This window comes from Pleurodeles waltl, chromosome 12, assembly GCF_031143425.1.
Source record: "Pleurodeles waltl isolate 20211129_DDA chromosome 12, aPleWal1.hap1.20221129, whole genome shotgun sequence".
NCBI lineage: Eukaryota > Metazoa > Chordata > Amphibia > Caudata > Salamandridae > Pleurodeles > Pleurodeles waltl.
Window position 1 is genome coordinate 504,480,453 of NC_090451.1, and position 16,234 is coordinate 504,496,686.

General features: G+C 47.1%; 1 protein-coding gene across 1 annotated transcript in view; it reads right to left on the bottom strand.

Annotated features, from left to right (window-relative positions):
- Positions 1 to 7,286, bottom strand: part of LOC138267965 (receptor-interacting serine/threonine-protein kinase 2-like) — a 180,029-nt gene extending 172,743 nt beyond the window's left edge. The window contains exon 1 of the mRNA XM_069217257.1: positions 7,223 to 7,286. The gene's annotated coding sequence lies outside the window, so the exon portion shown is untranslated. The remainder of the gene's footprint in view (positions 1 to 7,222) is intronic.
- Positions 7,287 to 16,234: the final 8,948 nt, after the last annotated feature.

Sequence of the window (16,234 nt, forward strand, 5' to 3'; positions counted from 1 at the left end):
ATCATGGCCCGTGTGACCAGGGAAAGGGCCCCTCCCCTCACTTCGCTGGAGTGGGAGCGCTTGGTGGATGGGGTCCTGCCCCAGTATGGACAGCTGTATGGGCTTCCAGACCAACAGATGAGTACACCTTGGCCACGATACATGTGGGTGGGTTGCATGGAGATGTGTGTGCAGGCATCGTGTCATATGTGGGGTGGGATGTCTGGATGTAGTGTACATAGTGTGCTCCGGGCGATGTGTGTGCCAATTGAGTTGGAAACGGGATTTGTGGGGCACATGTGTGACAGGCTAGATTGTATGTGTAATGCTGTCCTCCTGTCTGTATTCCCTCTGCAGCTCAGCGCCCATCAAAAGAAGGGATTGTGGCGTGCCATCGCCAAGGACGTGCAGAGCCCGGGGGTCTACAGCAGGTGGAGCATGCACTGCAGGAAACGGTGGGAGGACCTGAGACGCTGGGCACGGAAGACCGCAGAGGCACAGCTGGGGATGGCCTCCCAGCGAGGATGAGGTGCCTGTTGGAACCTGATTCCCCTGATGGCGGTGCCTACCCAGAGCTAGATGGCCCTTGAGGGCATCACAGCGGCCATAAGGGGGTGCGTACAGTGGGCCTAACTACAATAATTGTTAGGTGGCATGGGATCCGGGTGGTGGTTGTTAGTTAGTGGGTGCCCCTTAATGTCAGGCCAGACATTGCAGCGTGATCAAGCTCAAGGGTGATGGGTGTATGGCAAATGCAGGTAACCTAGGTCGTTAGCATTCCATGTCAGTCACTGCTTTGTGGGTCCCAGGAGGTGTGTAGTTGACGGTGTTTGGCCCTCATCTTGCTGTGGCATCTAGCCAACTCAATGCCAGTGCAGTACATAGTGTTCAATCCTGATGCCTGTGTGTGACGGTGCTGTGTATGCCAACTGTGGTGTTGGTGCTGTAATTGACCCAGTGCTCCCTTTCTCTCCCGCCCTTTCTCCTTCTGTCATCCTGTCCATGTGTGCATTAGCATCATCTGGCGGAGGAGCAGGGGCACCGGCGACAGAGGGAGCTGCATCCCACAGGACACAGGAGGCCACCGACGCTGAGGGAACCAGTGGGACGGATGCCGTTGGAGCACCACGGCGGAAACAGGAGGTGACAACACTGACTCACATACCTCCTCCGATGAAATCTCCCTGGTGGTGGCGGGCACCTCTTTGACCACCCCAGCTGCAGGTACAGCTGCCACCCCCGTACCAGCACTGCCCTCCCAGTAGCCCCTCAGCGCTCAACCACCAATGTCAGAAAAGATTCCCACTCAACCACCAATGGCAGAAGAGGTTCCCACTCAACCACCAATGTCGGAAAAGGTTCCCACTCAACCACCAATGACAGGCAAGAAGCCCTCACCTCCAGCAGAGGGTGCCCAGGAGACACCTCCCCCAGCAGAGACAATGCAGCCCTCACCTCCAGCAGAGGCTGCCCAGGAGACACCTCCCCAGCAGAGACAATGCAGCCCTCACCTCCAGCAAAGGGCATGTAGGCCACCCTTCAGGGACGGTTGTACATGGAGCCCCCTCCAGGAGCAGTGGGCAAGTTCCCCTCCTCAGAGACTGTGACCTTGCACTCCCCAGCTTTGGGAAATGGGCATGGAGCCCCCTCTAGGAGCAGTGGACAAGTTCCCCACCTCAGAGACTGTGACCTTGCACTCCCAGCATTGGGAAATGGGCATGGAGATCCCTCCAGGAGCAGTGGGCAAGTTCCCAACTTCAGCAGAGGTGCCCCCCACACCTCTTCCCCCTGAGGTGCCTGTCTCCTTCCGAGATGTTTCCCCTGCACAGTGTTGTGCGGAATTCGTCAAGTTGTGGCTTGGACTGTGCCATGTGGGCCTTATGCACTTTGGACTTGTCCCTTTCTGGACAATTGTTCATGTATCTTTGTTCTAAAATTGGTTCATATGGTGGGTGTTGCCTTGCTATTACTATGTTAGTACTGCCGAACTGTAGTCCTTGTATTATTATGCCATGCGTCGTGCCATTGGTTTACGTCTGCAGCTGGTTGAGTGTATGGTGTGTGTGTGTCTGGTGTGTGTCATGCGTGTGTGTGTCACCCTCCTTTTCCTCTCTCCCTCCTTTGTGTGCTAGGTGGCTGTACTCACCGTCTTTGTCGGCATTGGCGTTCCAAGTGGAGCATGGCGTAGAACAGCATTGAGAAGACTTGCAGTTCAGGTTCCATGGCGGCGTTGGTCTTCTCTGTGTCTCTGTTGGTGAGTCTTTGGTCTTTTGTGATGTGTTTCCGCTAGGTTTTTGAAGGCGCTCGTACCGCCACGGAAATCGTGGCGGTTTGCAGTGTCATAATATGGTGGCCGGTACCTTGGCTTCCGCCTGGTTGTTGATGGCCACCGCCATGGCCAGTGGTGTTTACGCCCTGGTGGTTTGTGTGGTACATTGGCTGTCTATGGGAGTTATCACCGCCATGGTCATAATATGGCAGTAATTACCGCCAGCCTGTTGGCGGTATTACTGCCACTTTAAAAGTCACCACCAATGTCATAATGAGGGCCTTAATGTGGCTTCAGGATGCTTAGGAAACCTCAAGCCATCATTGGAATGTTTATTTATTACACCACCCCTTACAGGCCCATTTTCCCTGCCCAGCGGGAGAGCCCGATCAAGACACTGCAGATTATGGTCTCCCCACTGAGACTCAGATATAGTGCAGCTGGTGAGCCACAGGTAAAAACTCCTTGAGGCAAAGACGTAGTCAATGACCGAGGACCGCCCCTCCCCCTAAAAGTAGGAACACTCCGCCCATTTTTATGATAGTCAGCAAGCAAGCACATCCACTAAATCATGTGAGGCTAAAAAGTCAGCTTTCTTCGCCTGGTGTCCATATCTCTTAAAGTGCTTAATGGGCCAGCGGGGCATAAATCATCCTGTAGGTTCCCCCAGTTTGGCATTAAAATCGTCACAAAGCAAAAATCTTCACTGGAAGATATTACTGATGCCAACTGGTTTCAGGCTGGTAATAAACAGCAACACTTCATCAAAAAGATGATAAAAGAATTAGGAAAAACCCTATTATAAAAACTAACTAAATAGAAATAAAAAGACCCCACTACATCTTTAATAAGCACTGCCTGGAAAGCAAGGTAACCAGTAGCAAAGGGAGGTTACCGCCACTTCAAGATCCAGGTTGATCCAAATTGATAGGCCACCTTTTTGGCTCTCTCATGGATAGAGGGTATAGCGGGAGAGGACTAACATGAAAAACCACTGCAAGAAATTTCTTTTGAAGCTTAGGCTTCCTGAAGGACGACAAAGTCGAACCTGTCAATAAAGTCCAACCAGTCAGGAATATTGACCTTGTCTTTAAGACCAGCTATATTCCAGCTAACTGGGGAGAAAGAGTGCGCCACACCAACAGGAACTGCCCCAGCCTCACAGCCCACATCACTTGTGGTAAACAAATCTCTAGTGGGAAGCTGCTGCAGTCAGTCGACTTACGACAAAACGTCAAACCGGTTTCTCACTGGGACAGAAAACTGATCCCAGTTAGCAGTGTGGGATACAGGGGCTGGACAATGTCCCCTAATACAGCAGGCACTAAGGAAATATTCACCACCCCCTGGTTCGACTCACTGCTGTGCATTATCTACAGGGGTGAGCAAATGGTGGCATTTATAAAAAATACCCAAGGGAAACGAGGACGATGAAACTAGGTGAACTTACTAATTTTTTTTTACAGCTAGAATGTTTGCTACTATAATTGGATATTTACGATTTATAGCAACACAGCCACAATCACTTTTGCCATTAGCGTGGCCAGGCCCGATCCATCAAACGCTTTGCACAAACAAAATCTCCCTGGCCAGAACAGGGGGAAAATCTTTGTTCCGTACTAACCAGTGCAGCACTTTATTCCGTAGCTTAGGGTAAAACTCCTCTTGGTTTTCCCCTAAGGGGGTAACACTTGTCAGCACCACAACATACAAGCACTCAGCTGGCGGGAGGTTCAAAATGGTGCGGTTGAGAGTTTTAGGTTTTTTGGTGGTCCCACCGCCTGCGCAGTGTGCAGAGGTTCCTGTGGCATGAGATGTTGGGCAGCTAGAAGGTGAAGGCGCATCAACCACCCTTCCAGGATGGGCATGCCCAGGAATCATTGGCACGCCTACATTATTGTGCTCTCTGGTGATTAGGGAGATTTGCTCCTGACCAAGGTGGTAAGGTGGTACTGAAAGATAGACTTAAGTTGTGCTGCCATAGCTCCAAAGTGTGTCTTGGTCTTTTTTCCCCTGGGTCCTGCCTTTTGGTCGTGTGTTCCGGAAAGTATCTAATGAAGATGGGCTCTGACCTGAGTTTCCCAGACCTGAGATTGAAAAGGCAACTAAAGAATTGCCAAGTGGAGCTAAGTAAGGGGTCTGCTGAAAGTTCACCAGATGGAGTTACTGTGGTGCTGCAATGCAAAGACAACACCCTTTCAGTCAAAGCTATTTCAGTGCCGATGATCCCCACTGCCTTCTCAAGCTTTCTATCAAATGTGGTACATTTTAATGGGGGGTGGGGGCAGAAGTTAAAGCTTTTCTTTTTCCCATGATGACATAATGTTAAAACAGGGGGAAAGTATGTCTCTAAAGCAATGAACCAAAGTGAGTGGACCCTGCCCAGCCTCCTCTGGGCTTGGACAGGGCTGCACTTGGCCCGGTCTTGGCCTAGCGTCCAGGCACGTCCCGCACGTTTCTTGTGCCGTGGAGTTGTTGTAGGTGCTTTATAGTGCAGGAAATTGCATATACAGTCAATTACTGGCCCCTCCTCCAAGAAGCTGTGGACGCTGGTAAAGAGAGTCCTCCAGGAGGGCTTTGATGTGAAGATAGCGTCACACGCCACAGGGCTGTTGTAGGCGCTTTATAGCGCAGGACAGGGCAGGTGCAGGTTGGATAGTAATAGTTATATTAGCAGGAGAGCAACCTTTTTTACATTTAATGAAAATGTCTGCAAACCAAGCAAAAAATATTCAGTCAAAGGATTTGTAAAGTGCATGGCTACTCGAAGAGTGTCCTAGCGGTGGGCAGAATAGTTGAAAACAATTACAAAGGCTATCCTACTGATAAGCCGATTGGAATAACCAGGTTTTAAGACTGTGTCTGAAACAATGTTCATCCTTCATTGCCCATAAATTCAAGGGGAGGGCATTCCAAGCTGTGGTTTCTGGTATCTTGTCTTATGTTCAAAGAGACTCTGTAGCATGAGTGATTGTGTGCTATATAAAAACAAAAAAGAAAAAGGTTGAGTTGGTGGAATCTTGTACTGCCCATTCCTGAATCCACCAGTTTTACTCCATTTCACCATGGGCACCTGTAGAGTGCTCTCTCAACTAAGGTCGGCTGAATTGACCTTAGAAATGTTGCACCAATTCTATTTGCCAGGAACCTTGGCAACCAGTAAGTTGGTGGAGACCAGTCTGAGCCGCAGCTCTTCCCTGCATTGTGTCTAGTATCTTCCTGCTATGCTGATTTCCAGTATAATAGATAGTCCAGTAACCAGACACACTATCAAGTGCATCCAATGCCAGCCACCACTTACATTTCAATTTTGGTGGGGATCCCAATAGCCCTTCTGAATGTGGGAAGGTTGAGTTTAGCACGGGTGCCGCAGTATTTGTTGAGGTCTACTGAACTACCTTGTTTAGGTCCAGGGGTACTGTGGAATTAGGACATTGCCCTAATAACACACCATTACAGATTCTCTAACATATTTAATCCGCTGACTGAGTGTGTCGGAACTAATGTTGTAGTGCACCTGACTATGTTAAATGGAAATAGAGATAAGGTGTGTATATGCTACCATAATTTTTTAGGTGTGTTTTGACCCCAGAAGTTGCTGCCACTTTGATATTGTATATAATGTATATGTATTTTCATATGGTAAACAAGACCTATGCTGTTCAAAATATACAGCTCTGACTATACAGTGACCTTTCTTGAATATTTTTACTTTGTGTCCTATCGCATTTGATTTGCAAATCCTTACCCACTTTAAAGTGAGCTGAAACGGTTTGAATATTCTGTCTTTGTAGAGCCAAACAGTAATATCCAACATTAAGTGCATAGCATAGAAGATTCCAAAACCCTAGGACATCAGTGGTAAACGATAGTTTCACAAAGATACATCCAAAATGAAACCACTTAGAATAGAAACATTCAAGCATCCAGAGATTCAAAGGAAAATTAAGGTAAATACCATGTTCAGCTTTCCTGTTTTGTGTTCCTAGCACCAAAACAAAATGAACTATACAGGACATACAATGCTCCAATCCAGGACTGTGCATCTTCAGAATCACATAGCGCCTTCTCTGCCTAGAGCTGCCTGGAACACTTCAGAGTCCTAGAGAGTTGACTCAAGGCCTTTGAAACCTGCACAGACTCTTCTGAAACCTGCTGGAGTGACATGGTTGTTTTGAGAGCTGTTTATTTCAGAAACACCTGGGAAGAACTACTGAGTGGATCGCCCTATATTGTATACTGCTTTGGCTGCTGGATCACTTGGATAAAGATAGTCTGCCGGTTCATTATGAGGCTAAAATCGCACAGTGATGCAAAACGCTAAAACTGTATCGACATCTCCTACATAAAAGCAGTTTATCATTCACAAATATTCCTATTCATTTCTAGATACGGCCTAGTGGACAGCTTTTACGTACCTTTATATTAACAATATGATACACTGGAGACACGTGATTCTTCCATCAGTTAACGTTCGAGGCCCTAGTAAAGAGAGAACCAGAGCTACACAAACACCTATAGCATGACACAACATAACTGTGCCTGCCTGCCACAAACATAACACATACTTAAAAAATCAATATGCCTAAAGCAACGACAAAACCACAAAATGTAAGAAGAAACAGAGCAGGGGGTGGCAATACGATATTGCTTGTTTTTAGCTGCAATCAACTAATTTAACCTAGATGCTCTTTAGTATCAGATAATCATAATGTGTGACTCGTAGTAATACCTCCTGTATATCTAAAATGTCACAAAATACTAATCTTCAGAAAACAAGCGTTAAAACGGAAAGAAGCCGTTGATGTGCTAAAAGCCCAGCCACATCTCTTTCACTTTCACACTGACCTAAAATGTGCTTGCCATGCCTGGAATTGAGACGCCCCTTAGCTTTGTGCCACTCAAGACTTTTCTTACATGTGTTTATAATAAATAAGATCAAACTTCTGATTTAAAAAGCGGTTAGAGGCTTACCTCACTCTGGAGCTGCTGTGTGCACTCTAAGCCGTGGCAGAGTGGCAGGGCTCCCTGGGACCAGGGCGCGTGCCAGTATGAGTCAGGCTGCTTTGTTTTCCTCGTTTTAATTGGTTGCTGTATATCAAAATTCCCCTTTCAGTTTAACTCTGCCCTCGCCGCAGTGCAGCCGTTTATTTCCTTCCCTTTAGATTACGAGATAAATAATTCTGAGCTTTCGCAGGATGTCTTTGAAGCTAGGGGGTGCGCCTGGCGTTCCTCATGCAGAGTTTTTCCACTGCTCTCTATTTAGGGGCAAATTCATTCACTGACGGGAGCTGCAGTGCTGTGCCTTTGTGCAGGATTCTGGGTCCGCAGCGCTTTGCGCACCATTATGGATTTGCCACATTTGCCAAATAATCCATCATCTACTGCATAACCTGCAGATTGTAGAAAAAATAATTGTTAAAAAAAATAGTTCAAATGGATCAAAAGGTACTAAAAACGCAAATACAAGTATGGCTTCACAGTGGAAGGCCGTATGCAAAGGTTAATGGGTCTGTTTTCCGTTGCATATTGCTGAATTTCGGTGTTAACTGGTAGTAATGAGTTGAAATCTTTGTCTAGATGCATTAAACTGTGGAAAAATGAACAAATAATAAAGTAACATTATTACAAAATGAGCAGTATTATACTGCATAATTTAGTCAAACCGGATATTAAATGTGTTCTCTCCCTGCTGCATTATTCCAATGGCGTTGCCTTGACGTAACGTAGAATCCAACTTTTTAACCGTATATACAAGTGGATACGTTTCCTATCTATTCATTTGTCGTGCCATTGAGATTGTTTAGTGGCTTCCTATATTCAACAAGTGGCTGTCATAACGCCACAACCTTAATAAAAGGAACTCAAAAACTCAGTAGATGTGGTTTTGTTACAGTTTTACACTTCCGGGTGGTGTGCGTGTGTCTGGCCACGAAGAACCTTTGGACATCTGGGACCGTATTACAGAAGGGGTTGTTGCCTCTGGTCACACCGGGGCACGTTTAACTGGGTGCGCCTAATGCTCCTTGTTCTTCAACATTATCCTTCAGGGATATGAGGGAGTATTAAGACATACATAACTGTAGTGATATTTTGTTGTCCTTGCAGTGTGCAGTGGGTTTAGCGCTGTGTGTTGCTGTGTTTCTAATGTAATGTTGTAGCTGTGGTGTTGTGCTGCAGTCCTGTTGTAGTTAGAGTGATGTAGATCTATAGAGCTGGATGTCTAGAGTAATCTTGGTGTTATAGTTGTGGTGCTGGTCTGGTAGTTTGTAAATGCAGTGTTGTGGTGCTGTAATTGAGATGCTGTAGTCGTGGAGTTGTAGTGTTTTTTTTCCCACACAAGTTTTATTGTTTTTTAATTCAAATATAATCCTACATGTTTGATACGCAAAAGCAAGCAATACCTTGTCAAGGTCTGGCTGTCAACATAGCAATGATGATAAATTATGTCATGAATGTCAAATTGTACTATTACGTGACTATCATAGCACATTGGTAATGTCTGCAACATTCCCTACCATGAGTTCTGGTGTGTTGAAATAGTTCTCTTATAATCTAGTCTAGCTGGTGGTGGCACCAAGGATCGATGATGGGGCATTGTGGGACAAGGACAGTAACTGTTTGGGGGTTCCTAGTTTTTGTAAGGTTAATGCCTTGATGCAAGGAGGCAGTGGGGTGGGTACTTCAACTATCTCTCAGAGGGTAATCAAAGTGGTGGTGGTTTATGATCATTCAATACATTATTCAATGACCATAATCTCGTCCTACATGAGAGTAGTGCCCATGATACCACCCCCTTTGTACCTTTCTGAGCAGAGGACCATCTCCTCGATGTCAGCCTATGGACCCGTCCAACACATTGCTTAAACCCTGGGGCTCTGGGTGACTTCCACACCTGCACTATGCATCTGTTGACAGTTATCATTGCCAAATAAATATACCAATAGCCAAGCTTCTTTTTCTTCGGTCTTCGGTCAGGATATTAAACCTAGTAAGCTGTCTTTGGGTTTCAGAACCCTTGTTCTGTTCAAAATTCCCTCAAATGCAAGAACACCTTTCCACCAGTATTCAACAATTAACAATCATATCCAAACCATGTGGTAGAAGCCTGCCATGAGGCACTGCACCTAGGATGATTTGATTGCACACTGGAGGGTATACCGTGGACATTCTTTTGGGGGTATATACAATCTGTGTAGATAGTTAAACTGCTGCATTTTGAATCTCGTGCTTCTACAGACCATTTGCTTATCGTAAAATTAGAGTCCAATGTACGACATTTAAACCTGCTCCCATGTTTTATATTACATTCTAGTTTCAAGATGAGAAAAACTAACAAAGAGATAGCAGACCCGACTCAGTGCCCCTAGACCAAACTAGCAAATTTAGAAAACATTTTTTGGGGGGTATCACACTCCAAACACTGCCCCCAAAGGTACACCTCTGCCTTGCATCTTGATTAGGAGCCAAGGAGCAATCACCGTCCTGAAGGACTTCCACTGTAGGCACCATGTCCAACAGGACTTAACTGCCATTAGGAAAACTTGAATGTTGGGAGCTCCACTGAAGACAATAGAGTGCTCTAGGCTTCTAATGGGTGGTAAAAGCCGGAGCTCCAACTTTCCAATGTTTGTCGCACAACGGCCTCAGGGAACCCGAGGGGATTCTAATCTCCTTGAGCTCTGTGAACACCTTTGTTTTATTTATTAGAATACTCTGCCCTCTAGTGGTGGAATGTTCTAGTAGTCTTTTAGTCCTCAGTAGCTGGGCTACACCAGGCATTAAAGGCCTGCTCCCTTGTTAACGCTGTCTTGGGCCTCTAATGGCCGTTATAACCCGCTACGGCAGGCTATAAGTCTATATTAGCAATTGTGTCAGCCTCCAATGTGAAGTGTCAGAGGAAAATAACATGTTCATGATCATGTTTAGTGAACTTTCCGTCACATATTGCATCTTCACTCGGACATGTCTGCAAACCACTTGGTTACCCCTTACCCTGAGACACAAAAAAACTCAAAATCAGGGAATCCCAGACCTTTCTAACAGGGAAGCTGAACCTTCTGTAATTGTGGTGCTGTAATGTTCTTGAAGGTGAAATGGTAGTGCATGTAGTAGTAATGTAGTATGGTACTTATTATAAACAAAGGAGTAAGGGGGCTGCAGGGTTTGCAGATCTGTTAATGTCTTGAAAAGTAAATGTTCAGCACTCTTTCATGTGGTGCCAGAGGTGTGAAGGCACTCTGAACAAGAATGTAGCATCAGTGCTTCCCTTTACATTAGCAATATGCAGAGGAAGTTTTTAACAGCTGATTGCTTGCTCTGGTCCTATCAATATATGGTAATAATAATTGGTTGAATTGAACTACATATGTGCAGCTACTGGATGAAATAACCATCACTTAGTTTTTCCTTAAGTGTATGATTTCCATGAAAATCCAGTATCAAGTCACACCTACATCAGGAATAGAACACAACTGCTGCAAGAAAAAACCTGAGTGAATCTGAAGTTCAGCAAATGGAATCAGTGTAGTAAGTTACTTGGATTCATTTAAGAATATTTTTAGATGAGTTGTGAGAAATCATACCATTTCAGTTCCGCTAAACAATCCTACAATAATGTTCTAATCAGTTTCTGTTCTGCTCAACCTCAACAACTCTTCTAACCACTAAAAAATGTACTCAATTTACTCGCAGCTTATCCTTGAATATCCAGTTACCCAGAGACAATGTAGGGCATCAGTGAAGTGGGGTCTGGCCCCATGCCCCACCTTTCAAGGGGGTCCTCATTAATTGATCAGGACTGTCACATTGTAATAACTATTTTAAAAACACAGTTACTTCTTTCTTTATTTCATTTGTTTATTCTTCTGTGTGCCAGCTGGGCCCTGTTCTCCTAAAAATTGCAAAGTTGAGCACAAGAATGAATGACGACATCAGGGTAGTCAGGTTCTGATTGAGCTTAGCTATATGTCTGTTAAGTACGCATGCCCAGCCCAATCACTTGTGCCTTTAGTTCTGCTCTCAAAGTCACCTGAAGAGGAGGAGTGTGCAACATGTTACCTGGTGCCATCCGAGCCAGTTGACCACAGAGCTGCCCAGTGCCATGCATTTGCAACCTTGCAGATAGTAAACAAAGGTATGCTAAAAACACACAGTGTGGCAGCATTATCTGAAGTAGGAAGGTGAGCAGGGTGCAGCACCTAGATAGATTTGATACTCCTACGCTGCACACTGCTTGTTGGCTGCTGCAGTATGTGGCTGGTGTCTGCCCAGTCAAGTTTGTGGGGTTGCTTCCATTCCCACAAGTTATATTGTACATGGCATTGTGCACTAACATTCTTTTGTCAGTGGGTGTTAAGGATCTCTCCCTGTCGAATCTTTCCATACTGAGACCCCCTAGAGGTGAGGCTTAGTGTTTTCACACTCATATTGTTCTCTTAGATCTCCCCTTAGCACGCAAGGGTTCCATTCCAGACTTTATCTGGTATTCAGAAATCCCTATATCAACCTGTGCACCGCAGTAATGGGCTAAATCAAAGGTGATCATCATGAACATGGCGGTAAACACCGCACCGGCGGCGGTAGCAGTTACTACCACCAACAGGCTGGCGGTCCAGACCGCCAAATAATGAAGCCCATGAGAAACAAGTAGCAGTCCATCCACACACCACCATTTTTGTAGTCCGGATGACGACGGAGGAGGCCGCCCTCAGGCTGGCGGAAAGGCCCTACCCACCCACCAAATAATGAAACACCACACTGCCATCAGTTCCGGGGTGGGAACCACTGCCAGGCAAAGCGTGACGGATACAAACAATATAAAAGGAAACACTCACCATAGGGACACAGAACACGCCGACACAGACATGGAGCGAGAGTGGAAATAATGGCAGTGCTTCTCCTTTCTATATTCCTCTAGGATCCTGACTGATGACAAAGACGATGACGGTAAGTACCACAGCCTAGTACACATGGGAAGAAAGGGCAAAGTTACACACCAACCCACCCCACAACGCACTCCCAACACCTCCCACCATCCCAAGCCATTCTTACCATAACAAGATGTAGTTACCAGACACAGGCCAACAAATACCTGCACAAATGTATACACCTGTGAACCCCACACCCCCACAGTGAAAAGCTGAACCACGTCACTATATTGTGCCAACGGCACTGCTGGCCACTTAAAATGTATTTGAATTATCAAAGGTAATGTCCAAATAAGGCCATTGGCCAGTCCATCGTAAAGTGCCCGAAGGGCAAATATAGCCCAAACTTGACTCCCACATGTTCAAAGGGAACTCCACTGCAAAGGGGCATCAACAGGGCAGCGTGGCACCTCAGGGAACAGGGGCAGGGGGTGGTGGGCGTGGGGTTGGGGACTTAGGCCCGGAAGGGGGGGTCTTGGGCTTAGGTTTGGAAAGTGGAGGGGTTTTGGGCTTGCCCTTGGAAGGAGGGGGATTGGGCCTGGACCCGGGGGGGGGTGGCAGCGGGACCTGGGGCAACATAGGGCTTCTTCCTCCCTGGGGAAGGGGCACAAGAATGGGAAGGGCAGACTTAGACGAGGAAGGAGTGGACTGGGCAAGAATATGATGGGAAGGTTTAGGGACAAGACGGGGTAGGCCAGTGGGTTCAAACAGGTCAACATGGGATAGGAAAAGCTTCTTAGGTGCAGTTGGAGGGGATTTTGAGGGAGGTCTGGTAGTGGAGGTTGAGGGAGTGCTTGTACCAGGTGTAGGTGTGCCGAACGTGGATGCAGGTGCCTGTATAGTATGCTTATGTGTGGCGGATGTGTGTGGTGTGGATGTGTGTGAACGTTTTATTGTTTTTGGAGGAGGGGGGTGGACACAGTGGGATAAGACAGGCTGCCAGTGTAGATGGATGTCTTTCTGCGTGTCTGCAGCTCTGGTGAGTGTGCTGCAAGTGTCTGTAAATGTAATCATGGTGACTGCAGGTATGGTGTCTGGGGTGCATGTCTGGATGTCAGATGTTGTGGTGACTGCATGAATGGGGGCAACAGCAGTGACTGAGGGTGCAGTGTATGTGAGTGTGCATGGTGAGGTGACAGACAGGTTGGCGGGGAGGTTGACACACTGGGGGAAGTGGATGTTGTTGTGTGTGCTTTGGTATGTTAGGTGTGTGACTGCCTGTGGTGGGAAGTGCGGTGCCTGTGTTTGTCTGTGTGCTTCTTGTGTGTTGATCTGTGTGCATGGCTGTCTGTATGTGTGCTTGGGATGGGTGAAGGGTGCTTGAAGGGGTAGACGTGGTGGGCGGGGGGACGGAAAAACCAGGGACACTGGCTGCCATCAAAGAGGAGGCCAGCACCTGAAAAGATCTCTGCAGGCCAGACATGGTACGGTGAATGCCTTCCAGGTATGCAGTGCATTGCTGCATCTAGGATGCTAGCCCTTGGATGGCATTCGCGATGGTTGTTTGTCCTACAGAGATGGTTCTCAGGAGGTCAATAGCCTCCTCCGTGAGGGCAGCAGGGCTGACTGGGGCGGGGATGAGGTGCCTGGGACAAAGGAGACGCCCAGACTTCCACACTACCATACCTGGATTGCAGGAGGCTGCCGTTTTGCTTTCACCATGTCTCAATAGCCTTGCCGGGGGCCTCATCCTTGGCCCCATTCTCTCTTCCATTCGTTGATTACTGACATGATTCCTTGATCCACACATGTAGTCACGGTTGGAAGTGTGTATACAAATGTGATGCCATTATGACAGAGAAACCTCAGCACATATTAGCCTGACAGTGTACCTCAGTCTTTCTGTTTTGGTGCGTTACCTATGTGACGCATTTTGAAAAGTAGAGTGACATCATATGATGCAAGTGTATGTTGACACTCAATATGTGTTCTTTTCTCCCCCATAGGTACAGACCCATGTGGCGAGGGAGGTCCCTATCTGTTTACTGACCCCTGGTAGATCTGGCCACTATGGAGGAACGTCACATCATTATCACCTACCGACTCAATAGAGTTACAATCCATGACCTCTGTGCATTAATGGATCCTGTTCTGAAGCCATCCAATCGGAATCAGCATGCCATTTCCACAACTGTGCAAGTGCTATCTGTGCTCCATTTCTTGGCCACAATCTCATTTCAGATGACAGTGGGAATGGCTGCAGGGGTCTCACAGCCAATGTTCAGCCACATCCTGTCCAATTTCCTGGATGCATTCGTTCAACACTTGCAAACTTATGTCCAGTTTCCCCAAAGGGCTGAGCTCAATGCCATCAAATCAGGATTCTATGCCTTCGCTAATATCCCCCATGTGATAGGTGCCATTGATGGTACCCACATAGCTCTCATACCCCCAAGAGTGAATGAACAGGTGCATCGGAATCGTAAGAACTATCACTCCATGAATGTACAACTAGTGTGTACTGCTGATCAGTACATATCAAATGTCAATGCCAGGTTCCCAGGATCAGTCCATGATTCATTTGTCCTGAGAAACAGCAGTGTGCAATACATGATGGGACAACTACATGGGGACAGAGCTTGGCTCATAAGTGAGTGTGTATGACACTGGATCAGTTACATAGCTGACAGCCAGGCTGTATGCAAGTAAGATGTGTGTGTTTCAACACTCTTTCGCCCACTTTTGCAGGTGATTCTGGCTACCCAAACTTGCAATGGCTCCTGACACCTGTGAGGAATCCCAGGACAGATGCAGCGAGGAATTGTAATGAAGCCCATTGTCATACTAGGAGGGCGAGAGAGCACACTATAGGACTCCTGAAGGCAAGATTTTGTTGCCTCCGTCTCTCTGGGGGATCCCTGTGCTATGTCCCTGACAAGGCGTGTAAGATAGTGGGGACCTGCTGCATGCTGCACAACTTGGCTGTGAGGAAAGCTATCCCCCTTCTGGAAGAGGAGAGTGCTTTCCAACCAGCCCTGCAACCTCAGAGAGGGTATGAGAGTGATAGTGAGGAAGAAGAGGGGGAAGACCTCAACTCCTGGACCCAGCTAATCCGGCTATACTTCCAGTGACTCTAAGGTACTGTTCAATGAAGCTGATGTCTTCACTGCATAGTTACAGTCTGGCTCATGTAATAAGTACTGTGGTGTCTTTTGTCAGTGACAATGCTAAATCATGACTGAAGTGGCATGTGCCAGGGAATGCAATTTTAGGGACAGTGAGACATACTTCAAACATTACAGTATGTTGGATCCCCTTCTGCAATAAAAGTGAGATTATGATAGTAACTGGCTAATGCATTCACATTCAAAACTGATCTCTCATATTGATGAAGGGTATATTATTTAAGTGCGTAGGTGTATTTATTTAATGGGAATATATACATAAGTGTTGGGGCAGTGAAAGGAAGTGGGCACATGGTGAAAAACATTCTAAGGTACATATGCTCAGCTGTTGGTTGCACTGGGGTATAGACCATGTGGCAATTGGAAGATAGTGTGATGGCAGTGGCATGTCAACAAGGTCGCTTTGTGGCACATAGGAGAGACAGTTCAGGGCAGAGTCACTTCCTGGGCTTGGTCTTGGCTGGTGTTTCAGTGGGATATCTGGGTCTGAGGGCACGTTTGCGAAGGTGAAGCAGGGCTACAGGGGTAGGGGTACTGGTTTTCTGTGAGTACTCTGGCAGTGCCACCAGACCAGTGGATGCTGCAGATGTAAAAGAGAGGGCAGTGTCCTGGCTAGTGGTAGGGGCTTGCAGGTGGGTGGAGGACTCAGGCTGGCTGTGGTACTGGTGCTGCACACCCCTGCAATGGAGGCCATGGTGGCATTGAGCTGTTTCCATTGCTTCATGGTCTCCTGGTGGTGTGCTATCTGCAGCCTCTGATTCTGCCCCAGGGTGGCCAGGATCTTACCCATCCTGTCCTGGGTATGGTGGTATGCTCCCAGGACCTCAGATATCACCTCCTGGGCTGTAGCATCCATCCTTTGGCCACCCCCCTGGGCCACTGATGCCCTCCCACTGGCCCTAGCCACCTGTGCCTCTGTCCCCTGCACAGGT